Raw genomic sequence first — 26,183 nt, 5'->3', positions numbered from 1 at the left:
GATGGTGTCATGAAAACAATGAACATTAACTTGGACAGACTTTCAGACATATATTGTCCTGGTATGCTATGGTTCATGAGGTCATGAAGAATCACATATGATTGAATGACTGAACAATAACAGTAATTTACATTTAAAAATAAAATGTAATGTACAAAATAAGCTTTAATCTAATTAATTGTAACATGTCCATTATGTGTTGGTGTGGTCATAATGGAAGGGTGACGGGCTGCAAGGATCTAGAACAAGACATTCAATGAAAGTGTTTGTCAGCAGTTCACCAGCACTTAACAGGAAAGAGTATGATAGCTGATGAGTCCTCTGGTATATTCCTACAGGGGAGAGAGATTGTATGTCAGGCTATTAGAACTTGAAGATAATATCCCTTAAAGTCAGCCAGTTCCCTCTGCTCTAGACCTGTGCTCACCAAGTGACTTTCTATCATCTATTTGGTTTCCCAGTAGACTTTTCTTCTAGTTAGAAAAGAGAATTAACAAAATGATAAATGGGTCACACAAGAAATCCTGTAATTTTGCCTGCTAACAGTTTCATTGAAACCTGATCAATGACTTCTCAAGTTTACAAATAAGACTCTTCAGAGTATGTTAGTATAAATCAAATGCTTAGTACCTGAACATTTTTAAGACTGAAATGAATAACAACAGCTCATCCTTAAGAGGCTTTTTAAAGTTCACAAAGAGTTTTCATTGTAACAATTCTGTGAAGTAGATAGAGTTTGAAGCAGCTAGATGGTACAATGGACAAAGTCCAAGTTTTAGAGTCAGGAAAACACAAGTTCAAATCCTGCCTTAGTCTTTATTTTCTGTGTAATCCTACCTTTTCTCAACCTGTTTCCTTATCTGTGTAATACAGAGAACAGTATTCTTTGAAATATACTAATAACATTTATCTCATAGGGTTGTTGTGGGGGCCAAATCAAATGAGGTAATATGCGTAAGGTTCTTGGGAAAAATTTAAAGAGTTATATAAAATTGTGGATCTCAAAAGAGAAGGGACCTTAGAAGTCATCCAGTCCAACCTTGGATTTTATTGATGAGAAAACTCTGATTGAAGGAAATGAAGTTATTTGTTCAAGGTTACATGGGTAGTAGGTGGTACAGAAGACACTTGAACTCAAGCCCCACATCACTGAAGTCAGCATTCCAAGCTCAATGCTACAGTGCATTTTAGACTATGGCACTGCTTCCCTAGAAAGTTATTGTTAACTAAAACTATTATTATTTTCACTGTATAGACAAAAATACTAAATTTTAAAGAATTGAAGTGACTTTGTATAGGGTGATATAATCCTCAGAACCAAGCCTTGGACTTGAACCATTATGCTTTCCTTTAGATCACATTGCCTTTCTAGGGGATAGACATGATGAACTTTCTGAAGCCACAAAAGTGAGGTGTAAGCCCTAGAACAGCAATGATGCTTCCAAGGTACAAACAGTCTATGACTCCCAGTTTAAACAGCTGGACAATATACCTCTCATTAAAACCATCATCTACCTCCAATGCTGAAAGCCTCAAATTTCAGAAGCAGTGAACACAGGATTTAGTCAGAAACCTGGCTCTCAGAGTGTGATCTGTGAACCAATGGGGGTCCCTGAAATCCTTTAGGTCAAAACTATTTTCATAATAATACTTAGATGCTATTTGCCTGTTAAATAATCCTTCCTTTTCCAATTCCCTATCTGTGTGAATGTGGACTTTCTTCATATATTTCAACCAAAACATATCAACAAATTGAATGCAAAAATAGTTATGATGCCCTAGCTATCTTCTATGAAGCTAAATATTAAAGAGATTTTTAATATGTAAAATAATGTTACTCCTCAATAATTGTTTTGTTTGAAAAATATAATTATTTTTCATAAATAGTAAGTACATTATTTGTGTCAATATGTAATGATTTATTATTTTGATGAATTCATAAATAGCTTTAATTTCTAATATTATAAATATTGATTGATATATAGTAGTGTGCTAGAACCAGCCCTAACTGACTTTTGAGAGCCCATTGTTAAATTTTCAGTGTGAACTTTTACACCTTAGAAATCTCTCTACAAATCAGGGCTCAATTTGTTGTTTTGTTGATTATGTAGACTTAAGAAAGTATTAATAATGCAGATTCAAACTAAAAGTGTGTGCATACATTATGCTCCACTCCCTAGGGTGTTGAACATTTACCAGCATCCCTGTATTGCTCTAACATTGCTTGAGCTCCACAGGAGTGCAGTAGAGGAATCAGGGAAGGAAATCATCACCAGAATGAAGGCCTGCTGTCTCAGATTAATAAAAATAATAATGACTGGCACTTACAAAGCACTTTAAAGTTTGCAAAGTGTTTTGCGCTCATCTTCTCATTTGAACCTCAAAACACCCCTGGATGTAACCTACAAAAAGAAAAGTCCTTTGGAGTCCTCACTAATTTTTAAGAGTGTAAAGGGGCTCTAAGAACAATGGAGTTAGACCATTCCTGCCCTCCTTCCCTTAATATCTATTATGATTATTTTATTACAGCCCATGCCCTGCCCTACCAGCCATGGTCTGAGGAGAGTCTATATGGAGAGATGATAATGCTCTAAGAAATAATAATAATAAGAGCTAGCATTTATATAAATGCTACACTTTAAGATTTATAATTTTTTTTTACAAATATGATCTCATTTTGTCCTTATAATAACCCTGGAAAGTAGATGTTATTATTATCCCTGTTTTAGAGATGAGGAAACTGAGACAGATGGAGGTTAAATCACTTGCCTAGGGTTATATAGCTAGTATACAGTGGAGGCAGAATTCCAGTTCAGATCTTGCTGACATCATCCTACTTAGCCACAGTCATTATGGGGGGGTGGCAGGGGGGAGGGTTCTGTCAAAATAAGATCCTGCATAGCATTTTAATCAATGCTTTTCAGTTTATTTTTATATCAGAATTATTTCCCCGGATGAATCACCATCGCCATCAAACTGTCCTTCATTATAAAGAAACACAGTTAACCCAAACTGACCAACAAAACAGCTGTGGGATGACTTAGGCAACATCGTGTGCCTTGTGGTTCTACAGCTCTACAAAGAGGAAGGAAGCATTTTCATCCTCTTTTCCCCAGGTCAAGGTTGTTCAACCCAATTAATCTGAGCTTAGCTGCCTTTTACTGATACATTCATTTACATTATCGTAGACACTATGAAGATTATTCTCTTGGTTTTGCTTTCTTTACTCGGAATTAATTCTTAAGTTTCCCATGCTTATCTGAATTACTTATAATCATCACTTGAGTGAAACAATATTCCCTTACACACACACACACACACACACACACACACACACAGACTCTATAATCTGTTCATCCATTAACCCAGCTAATGAGTACATACACTTTCCAGTTTTTTGCTACCACAAAGAATGCATCGAAGAACATTTTGGCGCTATATTAGGAATTTTTCTATAACTGATCTTTGGGGTTTAGATCCAGTGACAGAATCACTGGGTGAAAAGTTATGAACAATTTTGTGATTTTTTTCCCATAAATTCCGCTTTTTTCCAGAAGGGTTGAAACAATTAGCATTTCCACCTATTAGTGGGCCTGTCTTCCCACAACTCAACACCTACTTTTTTCCATCTTTTATCAATATTTGTCAATTTTATTTGTGTTAGGTGAAACGAGGTATTCTGTTTCTGTTTTCTAAAGAAATATTTCAGGCATACACTTTGAAATACTCGTATTGAGAAAGATGCCCTCTCAGATACATGGGGCAGAAATCTTTATCACATATCTTTGGATCTAGAAAGAACAAAAGAGTCCTTTCCTGTGCAGGTAAGCTTTAGCTTTTTGGAACGTGGGAGATTACAAAGCAGATTTGGCAGCAATACAGTCCAAAATGAGGGTACAAACTTAATTATGTTAATACCTCAAAATGAGGGAGAAAGACAGCTAAAAATAGCATTCCAATTTGAGAGAATTTTGTAAAACTGTACTGTAAACATCTGAATGGGTTCTTTCAGTATATAAAAATGGATTTCTGAGTGCTAAGAAAATATCATCCTAAAAAAAGAGGAAATAAAAATTGGTTATATTTGAAGGCATTTATTTTAAGAAAAAACATTTTCCAAGCAAATGGAATATCTCTTAGAACGTAAGCTATTATTTTTAGAAAAAAAAAAAAGATATTTCTTACTTGAAATTCAGTCTATTTTAATTCATACTTTTTTGCAAATTTGAGGAAATGCCTGTTCCAAAGATCATTAGCAAGCTCTGAGTTAATCTGATAATTGACAATTCAGTCTTAGGATAGAAGCTATTTTCAAGAAGGGGGGGAGACCCCAAACCCTGTACCTTCTAAATCCAAAGCTCTTTCTGATATACTTGAGTTTTGAGAATCATTACATTGAAATTGTAGGACATGTAGTAATAGTTTTAAAAGCTGAAGCCATAATTCTACAATTTGATAAACTAAGAAAATATTGTATTTCTAAAATACCCAATTATTGGTTATTAGCTAAGTACTTGAAAGCTGAGGAAGTTGAAGCAGTTATCTTATGAAAGGATAGGAGTCTACCCAATTCTAATGGAACACAGAAAGCTCAGTCTTCTCTAATTCATCAGTCAATAAATCAGAGATATCACTCTGTATGTATGTATATCTGTATATCTCTGTATGTATATCACTCAGGATGAACAAGACTTAAACATCTCTACTGAATCAATCAATCACTCAAAGGCATACACTGAGAGAAGAAAATTAGTTTAGTTAGGAAGAAGTAGGGTTCTTTGAGATAATGGATGAAAAGAGATGACATACTTGGGGAGACTTCCATGGACTGGTGCCAAGTAGAGTGAAAAGATCCAAGAGAATAATTTATATGATGACAATAGTGACATAAAAAAAAACAATCCTGAGTGGCTTAAGAATTCTCACCAATGTAGTGACCAACCATCATCGGTACCAATGATATTATAGCATATATACCCAATTCCTGACTGAGGGATGATGGACTCGAGATGTAGAATGAGATGTAAACATCGGACATGACCGATGAAGGAGTTTTATATATTTCTGCCCCATACATCTGAGTAGGCATCTTTCTCAATACAAATATTTCAAAAGGTATCCCTGAAATACTTCTTTAGAAAAGACTAACAAAATAACTCATTTCACCCAACACACATCACATTGACAAATATTGATAAAAGATGGAAAAAAAAAGTTGTTATTAGAAGAGTTGTGGGAAGATAGGCACACTATATAGATTTGTTACAAGGGGTTTTTTGTTTTTCTATTTTTTTCAATAAGAGATGGGAGGAAAAGATGGAATAAAAATAGGATTTCCTCCCCCCTTCCCCCAAAAAATAAGAGAATAGAGGAAAAGCCAGAAAGAACCACAGAGAAGTAAGACAAAGTTACACAGTGAATTCATTATATGCCTGGGGGGGGAAAGCAAGCACTACATAATAGAGATTGGCAGTTCATGTACCATCCTCTTTGTTCTACAGTGCATATAGTATATACAATATATCATTTGATGTATTATTTAGTGTTTGCTAATTTCTGACTAAAATATAGTGATTCTCTCTGGCCTTACTCTCTAGAGGAATATATCTAAAGGGTTGAGTTATTCTTCTCTAATGCTATCCGTTCAAACCCCCAGTTCTGGTATATTCTCCCTTCTGACAATTATCAGTAATTAACTCTCCAGTTCTATTTAACCAATGAATATCAATTAATCAATTAATTTTATAAAGAAATGCTTACTTGAAAATATAGTAAGAATACTATTATACTATTATAAACATTCTCTCTCTCTCTCTCTCTCTCTCTCTCTCTCACACACACACACACACACTCACACACACACACACACACACACACACACTATTATCTACTATCTTTGTCCTTGGGGAAAATGGACCCAGTTTCTACATATCCAACATCACTGCTAGATGAGTCCCTGTCACTAATACCAGTAGACTGGGTCAGGAAGATTATTCCTTGTCTCAGAAGAATTGGTAGTAGACCAGCTACAAAACCCAAAATGAACTCTGCTCCCTAACCTCCTGGTAGTTCAAACTCCTGAACTCTCATAGGTCACAAGACTTTCAGCCCCCTGACCCTTAAATCACTTATTGTCTGTATATTCGGCACTTTAATAATATAAGGTCATATATGTTATGCTTTCTGGGAGGAGACGTGGCTTGTCTCCACAACTAGATCATAAATTCTGAAGACAGAGACTATGCTTTGTGTTATATTGCTTTCTATTCCCAACATAGCCCAGCATAGGGCCTTGAACACAAACAGTAGATAAAGTAGACTCTGAAGGTCTACAGAGCTGTTGTGCTGACCTCATTGTTATATGCCTGTGAAACATGGACAGTCTACCAGTGCCATTCCAGGAAACTGAATCGCTTCCATTTGAACTGTCTTAGGAAGATTCTGAGGATCACCTGGCATGATAAGTTACCAGACACTGAAGTCCTTGCTCAAGCTGAACTGCCAAGTATTAAAATTATGCTATACAGAAAGCAACTCCAACGAGCTGGCCACGTTGTTCGAATACAAAATGTACAGTTGCCAAAAAGACTATTTTATGAAGAACTCACATGGGGCAGGCAATAACATGGTGGGCAGAAGAAGCGATACAAGGACACTCTCCAGGTCTTTCTCAAGAACTTTGGATTTGACTGTGCAACATGGGAGACACTGGCACAGGACCACTCAGCCTGGTGTACCCACATCAGAAAGGGTGCTGTGCTCTTTGAGCAAAGCAGAATTAAGACAGCACAAAGGAAATGCAGGACATGCAAATTTGGAGCATCCACCCAAAATATTCACACAAACTATCTGTGCCCAACCTGTGGTAGAGAATTCCAAGCTCATATTGATCTGATCAGCTATAGTCAGACACACTGAAACTTCACTTTACCATGGTGATGTCATTTTGGACCTCTTCGAAAATGAAGGACAACAACTAACCAGACAGTTAGTAGATACTTGATGTATCAATAATATTTTTAACTGACTTGTCAACTATCATATAGGTACAAGAATATCTAAAATCATAGAAAAAATACTTTTGTTCATATCGAATTTTCCTATCAAATTACCACATCTCTTCTCGATTTGGACAGTACAATTTCATACGCAGTTCAGAAAAAGTTGATTGCTCTGAGGGGTGGTATATTGGGTGCTAATGGTGGCAGCAACACGTTTCTAATACTCATTCCCACTCTCACTTAAGTAGTTGGTGACAAAATGGAGAGAGGGGTGGCCTTGAAGTCATGAAATCCTTAGTTCAAATGTGGCCTTAGATACTTACTAGCTATGTTACCCTGGATTAGTCATTTAAACCACTGTTTGACTCAGTTTCCTCAGTTGCAAAATGAGGATAATATAGCATCTACTTCCCAGGGATAAAATGAAATATTTGAGGATTTTTTAAAAAGTGCTTAGCACAGAGCCTGGCATTTAATAGACATTATATAAATGCTTATACCATCCCCTCTCCAGTTCCTACAGTTAAGTAATACTCAGGAGCAGATTAACTGTACTCTATCTTGTACCACCACCAGTATTTTGTCCTACACCAGCTGGATACTTGTCCCAACGTCTTTCATTTAGTGATGGCAAGGAACTTTTTCTTGTTGAAATAAATGTTTCTTGCTCTGAGTCAAGAATGCCAATCTGAAATGACAACAAAAAAAGGAATGCCAGTTGGAGAGGCTGCAAAGAGAGTGTCACGGGTAGAGCACTCTGGCCACTATTTATAGTTTTCCCCATCTGCAAAATGGGGATAGTAATAGCACATACCTCACAAGGTTGAGGAGAGGATCAAATGTGGTATGTAAAGTGTTTTGTAAGCCTCAAGCACTATGCAAATGTTCACTGTTATTATTTCCATGTTCTCCACAGCCCACTCTGTTGTTGTGAAGTTGGAATTGTGGGAAAGAGTAGACATATAAATTCATTTTTGCTCACCACAGAAATCACATAAATGTGTCTTGAAGTAAAACTTATATTGGGTATATGCCAGGGAGAAGACTAGTACTGAGTCCTTTTATAATTCCTTTAATGCTATGATAAATTTCCCTGATAAGTTTAGATCTTTGATCAGAAGTGAACTCTGAATTCTACCATATTGGTTCTCTCTTTGACACTTTAATATCACTTCAGGGATGATTGACTGCTTCTCAGATATTTCATCCAGCTAGATAATACCCTTCAACGTGGCCTTTACAATGAACCAAGATAGAAACAGAGAACACCATTCTTTGTTGTTGTTGTTTTTAAAGAAAGAAGAGTTTTTTGAGCTTTTGGGAGCCAAGATGGCAGAATAAGCAGTAAATCACCATAATTTTCTGGTATCCACCTCCAAACAACCATTAAAAAGCACCCCCAAAAAATCCTGGAACAGCAGAAACAGCAAAAAGATGTGGTGAAGAAACTTGGAAGATCAGCAAGAAAGGTCTGTCTCACTCAGGTAAAAGAGTAAAGCAGTCTAGGACAGGAAGCATCCCAGTCATCCAGCAGCAAGCCTCACCTCAGCAAACCAGTGGGAGATCTTGAGCCCTAGTGAGGTGGAGCAAGCATACTTCAACACCTCCCCTCCCTCATGTGCCTCAGCATAGACAGGGAAACCAGCAGGTTCCAACTCTAAGAACCCTGTGCTTTCAGTGTAACTCTGAAGAAACAGGCACCCTCTAGAGCCAGACTTCCATGTACAAAGCCCTCTACTATGCTTTAGCATAGCTGGGGTCAAACAGGCAGCCAGCAGCCAGACTGCCATATGCTTCAATATAGGCCCAGAGAAATGCAGAGACACCCCACCAACCTCAGCCTAAGCCAGCTATTAGCATTAGGACCATGGTTCAGCACCAGGTAAGCTGCCAGATCCCTAGGGCCTTCAGCTGCACCAGCCACTCTCCATCATATCCTCTCTGTACAGCACCAGACACAAGAGTCCCTTGTGGACCTCAGAGCAACATCAATGCAGCACCAGGTAGGAAGTCAAGGCCTCTAGCTCCTGGCACAAGAAGACTGAGACAGTGCCCCTTCCACTCTGGGAACAGAGCTCAAATTTAAAAGAAAGGTATAAGACCAAAAAAGATGAGAAAAAATTTTTTTAAAAAGAATCTCACCACAGAAAGTTATTATGTTGACAGGGAAGACCAAGACACAAACTCAGAAGAGGATAACAAGGTTAAAAAAGCTATGTGCAAAACCCCAAAGAAAAATGAGAAGTGGTCTCAAGCCCAGAAAGAACTCATGGAAGAGCTCAAAAAGGAGCTTAAAAATCATGTAAGAGAGGTAGAAGAAAAACTGAGGGAAAAAAATAAGAGTGGTGCAAAAGAATTATGGGGAAAAAAGTCAATAGCTTGGAAAAAGAAAATAACTGCTTAAAAAATAGAATTGACCAAATGAAAAGGGAGACACAAAAATCCACTGAAGAAAACAACTCTTTAAAAAGTACAACTGGCCAAATGAAAAAGGAGACACAAAAATCAACTGAAAGAAAAAACTCCTTAAAAAATACAATTGGCCAAATGGAAAAGAAAGTTAAAGGAAGAGATTTACTTAACTTTATCAAGTCCTGGACAACTCCCTAAGACTGTAAGTTGTAGAGTAGGTGTTAATTTGCTTTAGTAAAAAGAAAAAATAAGCTTCCTATACCAACGAAATAATAGGTCCCTTTAAAAAAAATGGAGGTAGAGAACACTAATATTTGAGGACATAGAGTAAAACCTTAGAAAAACTTAAGCACTTAATTGTTTTGGGAGAGGGAAGTGTCTAAATAATTTATAGCTGAGTTCAGACAAAAATACAAGCCTGTACTTCCAAGGAGTTTGCTCTCCTCTGAAGGAAAATAAAAGCTCAGAAATGAAGAAAATCAGAGTTCAGACATTTAAAGGGATAGTTTGAAGGAGAAATTTAAAATGCCTATTTTTATATTTAGAATTTTTTTTTATAAAAGCTTCAGGTTTGGCAAGCTTAGGAACATGCAAACACCATGAACTGGGCCAACCTTGACCACAAAAGCTAGATCATTATTATATTGTATTCAAGTTAAGGATTAAAGTTAAATATATTCTTTTCCTCTCCCAACCTCAACCTTCTAACACCCACACATGAATCATATTTATTTTTCTTCCTGCTCAAGCTCATGGTGTCCTTAGGAAAAACTATAAGATCATTTTGTTAGTTTCAACTCACCTCTCTACCTCCTGTATATCAAACTTTTAGACTGTCACAAAGTCATAAAAGTTAAGGGATATGAAAGATTCCAAACAGGTAAAACCTGGACTAATTTTTTTTAAGAACAAGAAGAAGAACCTGATGAGATAAAACATGGTACCAGGGAAAAAAAAAATGTTACTTAAGAGTCCTAAGACCTGAGTATGAATCCTTGCTCTACCATTTATTATTTGAATAACATTGAGCATGATTTATCCTTTTGGGGGCTTCGGCTTCTATTTTTGGTAAAATGTGAGGATTGGATGCTGGCTTTGGCATGTAATAAAACTGGAATGATACAGAGTAGATTAGCATGGCCCCTGCACAAGGATGACAACAAATCTGTGAAGTGTTCCTGTGACTATGATAAAATAAATGAACTCTCACCAAAAAATAAGATAAAATAAAAATTGAAGATGAGACAAGACAGTCTCTAAAGTTCATGCCAGGTTTGGATATGTGATATGACAAGAAACCTAACTCCACTTGAAACCTCAAGAATCCTAATTCTGGTTAGATGAGTCAGTGTTTCTTCTCTTTTAAAGTTTATCATTATCTAATCTCCAGAAAGAAAGGATGCATCTTTTTTTTTTTTTGGAGGGGGGAAGACAAAGCAATGGGGTAAGTATCTTGCCCAAGGTCACACAGCTAGTAAGTGTGTCAAGTGTTTGAAGTTAGATTTAAACTCAGGTCCTCCTGACTCCAGGGTCAGTGCTCTATTTACAGCAACAACTAGCTGCCCCTGGATGTATCTATTGTTAAGTGCCTACTATAGACTAGCCCCCTGGTGCTACACAGAAATAAAAGTCTACCACACTAATGGAATGGGGGGAAGGGGGGAAAGAGTCAGAGAGACAACATAGATAGAAAGTTACTTCAGATTCAAGTCCTGTCTCAAATACTTACTAGCTGAGTGACCCTTAACCCTTCAGTGTCCCAGAACACTTTTTTTTTTTTAATAACGCAATTGGGATTAAGTGACTTGCCCAGGATTTCGTAGCTAATAGGTATCTGAGGCCAGATTTGAACTCAGGTGCTCCTGACTCCAGGGCAGGTGTTCTATCCACTAGCTGCCCCTAAGTGCTTTTTAAAAAAAAATCTGACTCATAACTCTGAAAGGGTGGTGCTATTATTACCATCATTTTGCCATTGAAGAAACTAAGGCTTCAGGACACTTTCAAAGACCATAATTACCAATAATTTGCTAACCTTCATCAATAACAGGAGTAGAATCATCTCACTAATGAAAGCACAAGTCCAGACCAATTGAAAATTAATAATAATTATTATTATTAGCTTTTAAATAACACTTTAAAGTTTATAAAATTCTTTACAAATATTATTTCATTTGATCCTCACAACAAGGAAGTAGATACTATTATTATCCATGTTTTACATATGAAAGAACTGAGGCTTAGAAAGATTAAGTGACTTGCCCAGGTCTTAAGTATATGAGATATATAAACATGGCTATTAAGAATATAAGGCTGGATTTGAATTCATCTTTCTGACTCAAAGTTCAGTGCTGTATCTACTACATACCCCTAAATACCACAGAATAGATAGATAGGAACCAGGAAAGGCTTCTAAGAGAAGATAGAAACTGAAGATGGGGAATTTGAAGAGATGAGGGGAGAGCACTGATAACTTGTAATAATGTACAGGGGCAGGAGCTACCAAATTTAGAGAAAGGAACAATTCTAGTTCAATTTGATTAGAACAAAGAGAGTGTGGACACTAATATGCAATAATTCAATTAGATTCCACAAACATTTATTAAGCACCAATTATGTCTAAAGCGCTGTGTTCAGCACTAGCTACATACAAATGAAACAGGCCCTGCCCTCAAGAAGCTTCTGTTCTACTGGGAAAATACAACATGGATTTAAGTAAAAGACAAGGAAAACTGAGAAAAGAAAAGACATTAACAACTGGAATGATCCAGGAAAGCTTTACTGAGGAGGTAATACCTGAGCTGAGCACTGAAGGAAAACAAAATGGGATGAGGGGAGCATATTTCATGCATGAGGAATGTACAGAGGCTGGATATGGAGTGTTGATTCAGGGGTCAATTTAGTGGTCTAGTTTGGCTAAAATATAGGTTCATGAGTATGAATAAGGTTGGAAATGTAGAAGGAGCCAGATCATGAAGGGTCTTAAGTGCTAACATAAAGAGTCTATATTTTCCTTTCCAGTAAAAGAAAAGCCACTGGAAGTTTTTGAGCAGGAGATTAACATGGGCTTTTGGAAAATTGGGGCAGTTGTGTGAAGAATTGGAGTGAAAAGGAAGAAGCTCAGAAGCAAGGAGACCAATTAGGAGGCTATAGCAATAGTCCAAAGAACAAATGATAAGGAACTGAGCAGGGGTAGTAGCCATGTAAATGGAGAAAAGGGGACATTTTCAAGAGATGTTATAGAGGTAGAACTGACAAGACGTGGCAACTGATTAGATATAGGGAGGAGGATGAGGGAGAGGGAAGAGTTAAAGATGATACCAAGGTTATGAACCTGAAGAACTAGAAAAATAATAGATGATCATATTCTTTACTGAAATGGGGAATTTGGAGAAGAGGCAGATATGAAAAGGAACAATAATGGATTTCGTTTTGGACATTCTAAATTCAAGACAGATATATTAAAATATAAACTTAAGATAGATATATTTTGGACCTTTTCATCTGTATGATATTCAGGATGGTAGGTCTAACAGGCGTTTGATGTATACCTGGAGTTCAGGAGAGATATTAGGGCTGAAGATTTGGTGGTCATCTACATACAGATAATAATTCATGAGCTCTTAGGAACTGATGGGGCCAGGGGAGGCAGGATAGAGTCCTTAAGAACCACTATGCTAAAGGACCTGAGGATGGATGATGATCCATTAAAAGATTCTGTGAAGCAGGGGTCATCAAAGAGGTTGAAGGAATATCAGGAGAGAGAAGTATCACAGAAACCAAATAGAAGGGGGAATCAAGGAGGAAAGTGGTCAACAATATTAAAAGCTACAGAATGTTGAAAAAGGATTAAGGATGAAAAAATACCTTCTTAAGTGCTTAAGAGATTTTAGAAGCCTTGTAGAGAGTTATTTTAGTTGAATGAATGTCTAGAAGCCAGATTGTCAGGGGCTGAGAGGTGAGTAGATGTTGACGAAGTGGAAGAAATGACTTTAGATTTCTTCTACAAGTTTGACAATGGAAAAGAGCAGTAGAGACATAGCAGTCAGGGACTCATTCACACATAGGGATTTTTGAATACTACCCCAGTTTTGAGGCATGTTGTGAGGTGAGTTGGTGTCCATTAAAAATCTATCTCATGAGTCCCAACAATTTTGCTGGCCAAAAAGAGGACATATTATTTTTAATAGTATTTCAATTTTTCCAATTACATGTAAAGACAATTTTTAACATTTATTTTTTAAACAAATTTTTAAACAAAATTTTGAGTTCCAAATTTCCTCCTTCTCTCCCCCATCCCCTCCCTAAAATGGTATGCAAATAGATATAGGTTACATATGTGTACTCATGTAAAACTTATTTACATATTAGTCACGTTGTGAAAGAAGAAATAGTTTGTAAAAAATTACAGTTTTCAAAAGAAAAAACATGAAAAAATAAGGAAAGTGAAAATAGTATGCTTTGATCTGTATTCAGGCTCCATCAGTTCTTTCTCTGGAGGTAGATAGCATTTTCCATCCATTGGAATTATCTTGGATCATTGTATTGCTGAAAACAGCTAAGTCACTCATAGCTGATCATTGTACAATATTGCTGTTACTCTATACAATGTTCTCCTGGTTCTGCTCACTTCACTTTGCATCAATCAGTTCATATAAATCTTTCCCAGTTATTCTGATCTGTCTGTTCATCATTTCTTATAGAATAACAGTATTCCATTACATTCACATATCATGATTTGTTCAATCATTTCTCAGTGGATGGGCATCCCTTCAATTTCCCATTCTTTGTCACCACAAAAAGAGCTGCTATAAATAGTTCTGTAGGTGTAAGTCCTTCTCCCCAGAGCACAATATCTAGCATTTATACAGTACTTTAAAGTTTGCAGAGCTCTGTACATGTTACCCCATTTGTTCCTCACAACAGCTCTATGAGAAAGGTGTTGTTATTATCTCATTTAACAGCTGAGGAAACTGAGGCTGATGGGGATTAAATTATTTGCCTGTGGTCACACAGCTTGTTTCTTAGCAGGAATTTGAATTCAGGTCTTCCTGACTCTAATGTTGGACTCAGATTCTAACACTATGTGTCACCTATTACACCGCATAGCAAAATAAATGAAAATAAACTGCTCTCATACATTCACCAGAATATCCTCTACTATAGGTCATCACACCACCAAAGGGGACATAAAGTACATATGTGTAGGGAACAAAGGTAGCTATGCTTCTTGCTATATATGCTTCTGTGTCTGAAGCAACTCACACCTCTGATGCTAAAATGATATCCCTAAAACACAAGCACACTGTTATTCTCTTACTCAACAAAATCCCATGATTCCCTATTTCCTCTAGAATAAAATACAAACCCTTTCATTTATCATTTAAAGCCCTTTACAACTTGGCTTCAACCTACCTTCTCAAAATTATTATAAATGATAATTAACTTTGTGCATTCTAAAGTCCAGCCAAATGGAACTTCTTACTGTTTCTTATACGTGACATTCCTTTTCCCCTCTCCATGCCTTTGCAGGCCACCAAAGTGATTTTCCCAGAAGGTAGATCTAATTGGTTTTGCAATAAATCTATTGGTATTGCATTTTTATTTTATGATTGTCCTAACCTATTCCTAGAGGAATATTTCCTTAGTCATCCTTCTTTTATTTCTGCCAAAAAAAACCCCAAACCATTGTGATGTTGTCTTGGAAGAATTCTCATGCATGTCCTAGTAGATTAATGCTGAATATTTTTATTCTATTTGGTCATCATTATAAGTGGCATTTCTCTTCCTATCACGCTTTCTTGGGTCCCGTGTGGTGTTATTTATTTTAAATTGTAAGCCATGAGGTGAGGAACTATGTCTCCATAATTCTTATAGCACCTAGGGCAGTCAGACATTACAAGATACGTTTTTGTTTTCTGAGTGATTCAACTTTACACTTGCATAATACTTTATAGTTGTTAAAATACTGTTTTTACAGTGTCAAATTCATAATTTCATTTGATCCTTAAGATCTAGAGGCTTCACTGTGTAGCAGAAGGAGGTGATACCTTTGTTTATGTGAGACCTTGGTTCAAGTGCTGGTTCTGGTCATATAAGTGACGATGGGCAAGTCTCTTAACCTGAGTCTTGGTTTTGTCATGTGCACAAATGACGATGTTAAGACTTTTATGACTTATCTAACAAGTTCTGAAGAAAGTACTTTGTAAACCCCAAAAAGCTATGTAAATGTAAAAATTATGTTTTCACATAAGAAGGTAAGGCTTCATACCCATTTTAAAGATGAAGAAACTGAGACCCTGGGAGATTAAGTGACAATGTGGATAATACCTGGCAGAGCTAGTACTACTACACCATGCTACTTTTAGTATAGATAATGATCATGTGAGAAGGAAAAATTAGCAGTAGTCTGACTGTGCAGACTAGAATTGTTGTTGTTCAGTCATGTTCAACTCTTTGTGACTGTGTGGACCATACTATCCATGGTATTTTCCTGGTAAAGATATAGGAGTGGTTTACCATTTCCTTTTCCAGTACTTTAAGGTAAACTGAGGTTAAGTGTCTTGCTCAGGGTCACACAACTAAGTATCTGAGGCCAGATTTGAACTCAGGTCTTCCTGACTCATGGCCCAACACTCTATCCACTGAGTCATCTAGAATAGGACTAGACTTGGGCAAAATGGTGACATAAGACAAATGACATTAGTGTATGAAGAAGTAAAGGAATGAAAAAGTATATAGATGAGTGTTTTTATGTACATCTATAATTTATATATCACTTAAAGATATGCAAAGCGCTTTAGAAATATCTTCTTTGATTCTCATAACAACTCTATGAGTTTTATTATCCCATTTTACAGATGAGGAAACTGAGGTAGACAAAAGTCAAGTGACTTACCTAGAGTCACACAGTTGGTAAGTTTCTGAGGATGTTTTTAAACTCAGGTCTTCTTGACTCCAGATCTAGCACTCTATCCGTTTGACCACCTCCTTGCCTCTATGAATGACATTTATTAAACACTCCCCATGATGAGTGCTATCTCTCATCCAGACATGCCTATCATCCATACAATAATATGAAGTTGAGTAGGTTATCTACAAAGTTATTTCATCTGTACATATATCATAGACCAGCATTATATGTGAACAAAGAGCTAAGCCCAAAACTTAAAAGGCAGAAGAGAGTGGCTACATTAAACTAAGAAAATTGTGGAGAGATTTTAAGGACCATAAACTTCTCCCCAAAACAATATCCCACCATAAAATTCCGATTTTACACATAAAGCTGCAGATTTTGGGCCCTCAAGCTCTTTTTCTTTGGTCATAAAAAACACTCTATAAGTCCCTGAAATGAACAGGAGATAGATGGACATATGTTCTGAACAGCACAGAGGAGATTTAGTCTGATTTTTTTTTTTATTGAGGGCCCAAAATTTTCAGCTTTATGTGTAAAATTGGATTTTTGTGGTGGGCTTTTGTTTTGGGGAGAAATTGATGGGTGGGAATTTGCAGCCGTGTGTGTGTGTGTGTGTGTGTGTGTGTGTGTGTGTGTGTGTGTGTGTGTGTGTGTGTAGAGGAAGGAAGGAAAGAAGGAAGGAAGGAAGGAAGGAAAGCAAAAAGAAAGGAAAAGAAAGAAAGAGATTAATTTAGCATTTATTATATTCTAGTCACATTATTAAGTGCTAGGATTACAAGTAAACAAGATAGTCCCTACCCTCAAGGAACTTATGTTTTATTAGGGGACATAAAGTGGAGCTATAAAGTAGGAAAAGAGGGAGGGGAATACCCGTCAAGGGACAAGGGAGCTGGCAAGGAGGCAGAGGAGTCTGAGAAGTAAATGGGGCCCTGAGCTGAAGTGAGCATGACCTGGACACACAAAGTGGTGATCTGCACTGGGCCTCACCATCATAAGAGAGGACCTTAAGGCAAAGGCATCTTCAGTGAGGAGCTGCACAAAGGCCTTGAATGGGCTCTAGTTTATTATCAATGATGATTTGTATGCAAGACATGACATAAAATATGTCATCCTAGAGATGTATGTCCAGAAAATTGTGGAGAGATTTTAAGGACCGTAAACATCTCCCCAAAACAAAAGCCCACCATAAAAATCCAATTTTGCACACAAAGCTGAAAATTTGGGGCCCTCATGGTCTTTTTCTTTAATCATAAGGAACACTCTATAAGGATGTACAATGAGTGGGGATCTAGAGCCTTAGATAACAGATGGACTATCTAAATGCTGTTGATATCCATGTATTATTCAAAGACCTAGAGGAAAATCTTCAGCACCTTGGACAGACCCACTGTTATGGATTTAGGAGAGGACATAGATACTGATAGAGGTTGAAGAGAAATTGATAGGTGGGGATTTGCCACCTTCAGTGAAATATCCACATTGATGAGATGACAGCTTCACTAAAATATTGAAACACAGTACACATGTGACTCTGACTGGTAAACGTGCCAAGTTCTTTTTCTTTAGTCATTGAACACTCTATAAGTCCCTGAAATGAACAGGAGATAGATGGAGATCTGTTCTGAACGGTACAGAGGAGATTTAGTCAGATTTTTTTTCTGGAGGGCCCAAAATTTTCAGCTTTATGTGTAAAATTGGATTTTTATGGTACCATGAAATGTTCACAGACCCACCATATGCTCCCTTTTAGTTTCAATTATATGTAATACTCTTCCCTCTTTGTAACTAAGCAGTATAGATAGAGCATTGAGTCTGAAGCTAGGAAGACTTGAGTTTAAATTCATCCTCAGATACTGAGCAATTGTGCCACCCTGGCAAGTTACTTAACCTCTCTTTGCCTCAGTTTCCTCAAGTGTAAAATGGATAAAAAAAATAGCACCAAACTCCTAGAGGATAAAATCAGATAATATTTTAATTTACTTAGCACAGTAACAGGTATGTTGTAAGCACTACATAAATGCTAGCCTTTGTCATCATTATTATTATTACCCTAAACCCTGCTCATCATATAGCTACTCCCTGTTGAACAACCGTACTTAGAGTATGCCAGGTGACTATACCTATAATGATTCTATATAAAGATCCATAAATTGGTATAGGCCAACCATGAAAATGATTCCTAGCCAGTCAGCCTCTGGTTTGCCAACATTCATTCTTTACTACAAAAACCAGGTAGAAATAAGGAACAAGGGAATATAGGAAATCATGTAATGCAGAGGGGAAAGTATAGGGGGACAAGACAGGCAGTAGTATTAGAATCTTGCCAAGTTTTTAGGGTTTATACACCTGAATGTGGAATTCAGTAAGGCTGGGATTGATGTACATTTTTTTAAAAAAAACCATCATTCCTGAATCATAGATCTGGTATCTGAGACACAAAAAACTAAGTAATTTGGCCCCAGTCAGAATTAGTGAATGGAAGAGTAGAATTATTCAAAACTTTTCTCACCAAAGGCAAATTATTGAGTAGTATTCAAAGAGATGCTAGAATTACTAGCGCATCCTTCCCCTTCTCACACGTTTATCTCTTTTTGCCCAACACTGCTCCTTTTAAAGGATTATAGGGTTTAGAGCCAGATGGGGCCCCGGAGATTATCCAAGCCATCCTCTTCATTTAATAGATATACCCTAGGGTAAGTTCTTTTGACCTCATCTTATTCCTCTATGCCCCCTGGCTTCTCAGTGTTCTCATAACTCATTTTTAAAAGTTTTGTATTGCTTGACAAGATCACAAAAATTGCTAATTATTGTTCCAAGTGCAGGAAGGCAGCAGCTGTTGCCAATGTCCTTAATGAAGGCAGCAGCAACTCTCCCTCACTGAGATAGCTAGCTCATTAAAGCAGAGAGAGCTCGGATTCTGGACTAATATCTCTTAAAATGACTTAATATTGTTACTACAAAGCTGTGTTGATAAGGAAACAAAGCAATATTTCTCTGAGGAGCCTGGTTACCCATGTGAATTTCCTAATGTCTATATTTGTATACCCCTATGTCTCCCTGGGGAGAGGCTTGTGCATTAAGCCATAATGTAAACTGTCTTAACTCAGAATCATAAGATACGTGAATGGCTAAGCAGCCATGACGCTGTCATAAGGCAAGTGGAGCTCTTCATTCTTTACAGCACCTGAGCCCTTCCCTAGCTCTCGGTCTGAGATCATACTATCCTGATTGCTCAGTGTCATGAAACTCTGACAGTAACAAGGGACTCCCCTTCACTACATGGGGAAATGTGGGGCAATTCTCCAAACTTTATAGCAAAAACTGATCAAATTTCCAAGCTATATAATAATAGCTAACATTTATATAGCACTTCATGGTTTATGAAATGCTTTTCATTTATTATCTCATTTGATATATAAGATGGGAGGTACCATATAGCTGAATCTTACAACTATAACCTGAGAACAGATAGAATGATGAATTATTCCCAACTGTATTTCTCAGCTTCATTAGGGGATGCTTGAGTACATTACTTAACCACTCTAGGTCTCAGTTTCCCATCTGTAGAATGAAGAGCTTAGATTAAATTCTCTCCAATTCTCTCCATGCCAGCTCTGAAATATTGTCAACCCTATAAAATACAAATGGAGGGAATCAGAGAGGAGTGGGAACAACCAGAAAGGTGACCGAGAATGTGTCTGTGGAAGCACTGTGGAAGCAGCTGTATGGGGAAAGTGGGGAGGTTTCCTAGCTGCTAGTAACTACTAGTTTTCTCCCCAGGTGAGTTGGAGAACTTACATCCAGTGATGGACGCTGGGGAAGAGGGGGAAAGTGAGCCAGAGTATGTCCTAGGGGGGAAGAGAGAATTATAGTGGAGTTTTTGAATTGGAAATCAATAGAGTGAATGAAGGGGAAAGAATGAGAATAGAGTGTGACTATGAGTCACAGTGAGGGTGGATGGTAGAGTTTGAATGAGTGATGATTTGAGGATCTGTGGAAAGAGTAGATTCTCGTGTACATACCGTGACTTTTTAGCTTAGAAAGTATGTGAGAGCACTGAATCCTACTGCCCTCTCATCAAGTGATATCTCTATGGCATGGGGGGAAATGGTCAGGACAGCAATGGCAACAGATCCCAATATCATGTTGTATACCTACATAGCACATTAGTGAGACCTTTACTCACTCATGTCCCATTCTCTACTCTCTCTAAGGTGGAATGAAAGGGGAGGGAGAGGATGGGCAACCAGATAGAGAACTTGTGGGATGAATGAAATCATCATTGTCAATATAATATTGCTGTAAAGTGTATATAAATGGATCAATGACAAAAGGAGGGAACCAATCAGTGGAAGCAGGTGGAACAAGCCCTTAAATTCCCTGGAAAGTAGGTATGTCAGAAATAGAAAGGATGTGGTTAACCAAGTAAGTGAGTGACTGAAGATTTAAGAAGACAAGCAGAGTAGTATGTGAATAACTACTGTTCAGTTCTGCCTCTGGCATATATCGCCTATGTAAATCCTGAGCAGGCACCTCTGATGAGATGACCTCATAGACGTATTGCCAGATTCCACGGCACCAATGAGATTAATTTGCTTTAAAAATAAAAAGATAGGAGAGAGGTCAGAATTAAAACAAAGGAGCACAGACCAATGAGAAACAGTGTTTGGTATGAGGGAGAAATGCTATATGTCATCTGTGGGAAAATACACAGGGTGGAGAAATTGAAGAACCAATCAACATTTATTAAGTGCCTACTATGTGCCATGCACTGTGTTAAGTGTCAGGAATACAAATAGAGACAAAGGACAATCCCTGCCTTCAAGCTGCTTACAATCTAAAGAGGGGAGACAACATGCCTATATATATATATATATATACATGTGCAAAATGACCTATATACAGAATAAATAGAACATAACATAGAGAAGGCACTGGAATTAACAGGGCTTAGGAAAGGCTTCCTGTAGGAGGTGGGATTTTAATTGAGACATAAAGCCATGAGAGAATGGAAAAGCAAGAATGGATAATCCTGTTTCTGCACCAACTGTGTGATTCTGAGTAGGTCACTTTAACCTTTCCAACCATTGGTTTCTCTAAAATGAGGAGACTGGAATAATACATCTTTAAGTTCCTTCCATCTTTACATTCTGTGAGGGACAGCAAGTCAAAATATTGTCCCACTAAATACAATGGTTAAGTTAACACTGCCCAGAGAAGCTGTATTTCCATATTCTACGGAGCTGCCAAGTATCCAAAATGCTTGGACAGCTATTCAGCAGCTGAGGACTTTGGAAGTGGAAGATCAGTAGTCCCTGCAGAACTATACTCCTATTCCAGGCTCAGAATATAGGAAAAACTTTGGCCACATGTAAGAATTCTCCATACACCCTCAAGACAATTTAAGTCCCCTGTTGGCATCATTGCAAACAGTGGATATAATGATGACATGCACTGCCAAATCAGGTTAAACAAGATCATAGCTTTAATTCAATTTTTATTTATTTTCACTTCCAAAATCTCTCTCTCTCAACTCATCTTTCCTCTCCTCTTTGAGAAAGAACAAAAACCATTACAATTACGTATAGTCAAGTAAAACGAATTCCCATATTAGCCATGTTCAAAAAAAAAAAAAAGTTTCCATCTGTCCTTTGAGTCCAGAACCTTTCTGTCAGGAGGTAAATAGTATGTTTTAACATGAGTCATTTGGGATTGTACTCAGCCATTGTACTGATCATGGGGCAGCGAGATGGTACAGTGGGTAGAGCACTGGGCTTGGAATCAGGAAGATTCATCTTCCTGAGTTCAAATCTGGCCTGGACTCAGATAATTACTAGCTATGTGACCCTGGGTGAGTTACTTAACCCCATTTGCCTCAGTTCCTTATCTGTAAAATGAGCTTGAGAAAGAAATGGCAAAACACCCCAGTGTCTTTGTCAAGGAAACCCTAGACAGGACCACAAAGAGTTAGAAACTGCTAAAAAATGACTGAACAATAGCTGTGTTGATCATGGTTTCCAAGTCTTTCAAAATTGCTCATTTCTATGATATTACTGTCTTTCATAAATTGTCCTCCGGGTTCTGCTGACTCCAATTTGGATCAGTTCAGGCAAATCTTTTCAGCTTTCTCTGAAATCATCCCTTTCATAATTTCTTAGAGTACAATAGTATTCTATCATATTCATATCCTATAACTTGTTTAGCCATTCCCCAATTGATGAACATCCCCTCAGTTTCCAATTCTTTACCACCATGAGAATAGTTACTATAAATATTTTTGTATTTTTCCTCTTTCTTTGAAGATCATGGTTTTTTGGTGTGTGTGGTTTTTTTAGAAAGATTTTCTAACTTACATTATAACCTTGACAAGTCACATGACTACTTTGGCCTTAATTTTCCATTTCTATAATACAAAAGAGTTGGATCTCTAAAAAGGCTTTCATTTGTAAGTCCTCTGGCATTATGAACTCAAAGCTCCATTCATCCTATCACTTGTATAGATGGTACTTAAGGGACCTGCTTTAATAAATTCCAAATCTGAACGGTAAGGATGCTCAAGTCCCTACCACTGGGTTTGCAGTGGTTTTATAGCCTGTCCACATCTTTACTTGAAAGGTGAGGAAACTGAGACCCAAAGATTACCCAGAATTATGGGCCAAAATTCCATCAGCAGAATACATAAGTGTGCTTACATATATACACATTATATATATATATATATACATATATATATATATACATATATGCGAACATATATGTAAAAGCATATACAACTTCAATCAACAAGTATTTCTTAAACATCTACTATGAGCCAACTAGCCAGGTGGTTCAGTGGATAGAGTGCCAGCCCTGAAGTCAGGAAGATTCATCTTTCTGAGCTCAAAAAGAGAAAAAGACACCTGATTTCCATTAGTCCAAGTCTAAAAAAAAATCAAGCTGTAAGGTTGTAAAGAGGCTACCAGAACTTAAGAATATTTTATTTTAGGTTGTCCTCTCAACAGTCCTTTTGTCCTGCATCTCTATAATTCTTATGAATCTTGCCTGGGATGTCTGGGCTGCTGAAGGAGATATTTATTGATGGCAATAAGTATTTTTAGAGTGCCTACTATGTATCCAACACTTTGCCTAGAATGGAGGGAGCTAGAAAAAAAATAGTTTACAATCTAGTTGGGGGGGTTAAGATGTTATGCAACTATGCAAGTTACCTGAGTTGTAAAGGCTTGATTGGATTAAATTGAGAAACCAAAACCTACCTCTTAATTTTTACCATAAGGAAACAGGCACCTGGATATTCAGTGACGGTCAAAGTCCAAAAGTTTGGGCTCCTCAAAAGATGAAGTTGTGTGTAGTGAATAGAACGTTGGCTCTAAAGTTAGCTATCTTGCTTGAACCCATATCTCGGGTTCAGTTCATGTACTTACTGTGTGACCCAGGCAAGTCATTTAATCTGTTCCCCCTATCTTCAGAATAAAAGAGCTGGATGTGATGGCCTCTAAGGTCCCTTTCAGTGCTAACTTTATGATCCTATGATCCCTACAACAGTTGTTGTAGGAATTCAGAGAAGGCAATATCTGGTAGCAGACACAAGAGTTGAGCCTTGAGGAATGAATAAAATTCAGACATAGACTAAAAAGTGGAGAAAATACTAGGAGATGGATTTTGATTTTTCCAGGGACTATGGGAAGGATTTAGCCTGCCTGGTGCAAAGAGGCTCAAGTTGAGAAATACCCAGAGATAAGGTGAAACAAGGAGGTCTTTTCAAACTGGACCCTTCACCTTAAAGATGTCTAGTTGAAAACCTCAGATGTTTGGGATGTTTGTTCCTTTTGTGGGTTTCTGTTTGTGTGTGTTTACCAATTATGCAAAAGAAAACCTGGGTACTAAGCAGTTTGCCACATAGTGGAGAAAATGTGGTCATCCAGTTTCTGAGTTCTGCATTGCTTCATCTAATTGCAAAATTTAGTTTAGTGTTTCAGAAAAATCTACAGTCCCACTCATTCAGCCTAAAGAGAGTGGTGTGGCAACATGCAAAATACCGTAAATCCCTCCGCATTGGCTGGTCCCTTTTGCACTTGAACTTACCGTTCGCTAAGGGGAAAGGACACAGGGGTGGGGTTCTGTTGTGGTGAGGTTTCCTTTACCACAAATTTCCCATGTGCCCTCGACCCAGGGACCAGTGAGGGCAAAGAAAAAGGAACTAAAAGTTGCTATCCAAGCTGGAGAGAATTTTTTGTCTTGTGCAAGCCAAGACCAGATCTTCCCACGATTCTCTGAATTCTCATATTTATACTTTAAAAAAAAACAAAACACAGAAATAATGTTTCATTACATCCTACAGCTTAATTTGTTCAGCCTTTCACCAATCTTGGACAGACACTTTGTTTTTCATTCTTTGCTCTGATCTTCTGTTTTTTCAAAGATATTTTTCTTTAGGAAACTTCTATAAGATGACGCTAAAGCAGATGTGGGAAGAGAGAAGGGGGAGGGGGAAAATATGGATGAAGGAAGAAAAGGAAGAGGAAGGACATTTATCCAGCCCCAATCTCTCTCCTTACCTCTAGTCTCACCTCTTTTCCTGCCTAGGATATCTTGAATTTGATGTTCCTCAGGCAACTCAGATTCAACATATCCAAAATGGAACTTGGCATCTTTTCCCCAAAACCCACCCCTCTTCCTAAGTTCCCTATTACTGCCAAGGTCACCACCATCCTCCTAGTCACCCAGGCTTTCAACCTAGGTGTTATCCTTTGACTCCTCACTCTCTATGTACCCACATTGCCAAATCCACTCCATCCACTACTCTGGTTGACTCTACTGTTAAAGTGACACTCCTAAAGCTCATGTCTGACTATATCATCCCTTACTCCCCCTCAACAAATTACAGTAGCTGGCTATTATCTCCAGAATCAAGTATAAAATCCTTTGCTTGACTTTCAAAGGACTTCACAGACTAACTCCTATTTTTCTAGTCAGACTTCTTGTACTTTATCCCAAGTATTTTACAATCCAGTGACACCGGTCTTCTTCTTGTTCCTCACACGCAATACTCTATGTCCCAACTGCTCTGCCTTTTCTCCAACTGTACTCCACACCTGACATTCTCTCCTTCTAGGTTTCTCGGATTCCTTCAAGATTCAGTTCAAATCCCACTTTCAAGCAAGAAAATGTTCCTGTCCATTCTCCACCCCTCATCTCCCTTCCCCACACTGACAGTGCCTTCCCTCTGAATTTTTCTCCCATTTGTGTGTAGTTCATTTGTATGTCTTTTTCCTCATTCAAATGTAAGCTCTCTGAAGGAAGGAACTGTCTTATCTTCAGAGCTTAGTAAACATAGTAAACACTTGTTCAGTTGTTTCAGTCATGTCTAATTCTTCATGACCCCATTTGGGGTTTTCTTGGCAAAGATACTGGATTGATTTGCCATTTCCTTTTCCAGCCCATTTTATAGATGAGGAAACTGAAGCAAACAGGCTTAAGTGACTGGCTCAGGGTCACACAGCCAGTATCTGTCTGAAGTCAGATTTGAATGCAGAAAGATACCTGATTCCAAGCCCAGTGCTCTATACTCTATACTACCTAGCTGCCCCAGTAAACACTTAATAAATGCTTGTTAATTGACTGACTGAACAACATTTCTAACCTCAGGTAGATAAATTCACCTGGCCTTGGGGTTTCTATTCAACCATTTTGTCAGTGGGAGAATTTTCATGGTCAATAAAATGTTTACTCCAATTTATTAACTGGTAATAGTATCTACCACAAGAAAGGAAACCAATTCAGACACTAAAATACACTAGATAAATTGGTTGTTGAACTTGTTCTCTAAGAAGACCAAAATGATATCACTATGCCAGAGT

The 26,183-nt window shown here is 37.6% G+C and overlaps 1 protein-coding gene and 1 pseudogene across 1 annotated transcript in view; both read left to right on the top strand.

The window, feature by feature from the left end:
- RIPOR2 (RHO family interacting cell polarization regulator 2) overlaps positions 1–26,183 on the top strand; it is a 262,117-nt gene that overhangs the window by 97,789 nt on the left and 138,145 nt on the right. The gene's annotated exons all lie outside the window — the stretch shown is intronic.
- Positions 10,502–10,600, top strand: LOC140502869 (U6 spliceosomal RNA; annotated as a pseudogene).

This window comes from Notamacropus eugenii, chromosome 4 (assembly GCF_028372415.1).
Source record: "Notamacropus eugenii isolate mMacEug1 chromosome 4, mMacEug1.pri_v2, whole genome shotgun sequence".
In the NCBI taxonomy this organism is placed as follows: Eukaryota; Metazoa; Chordata; class Mammalia; order Diprotodontia; family Macropodidae; genus Notamacropus; species Notamacropus eugenii.
The sequence above is the reverse complement of the archived record's forward strand: the minus strand, read 5'-3'. Positions and strand labels throughout refer to the sequence as shown.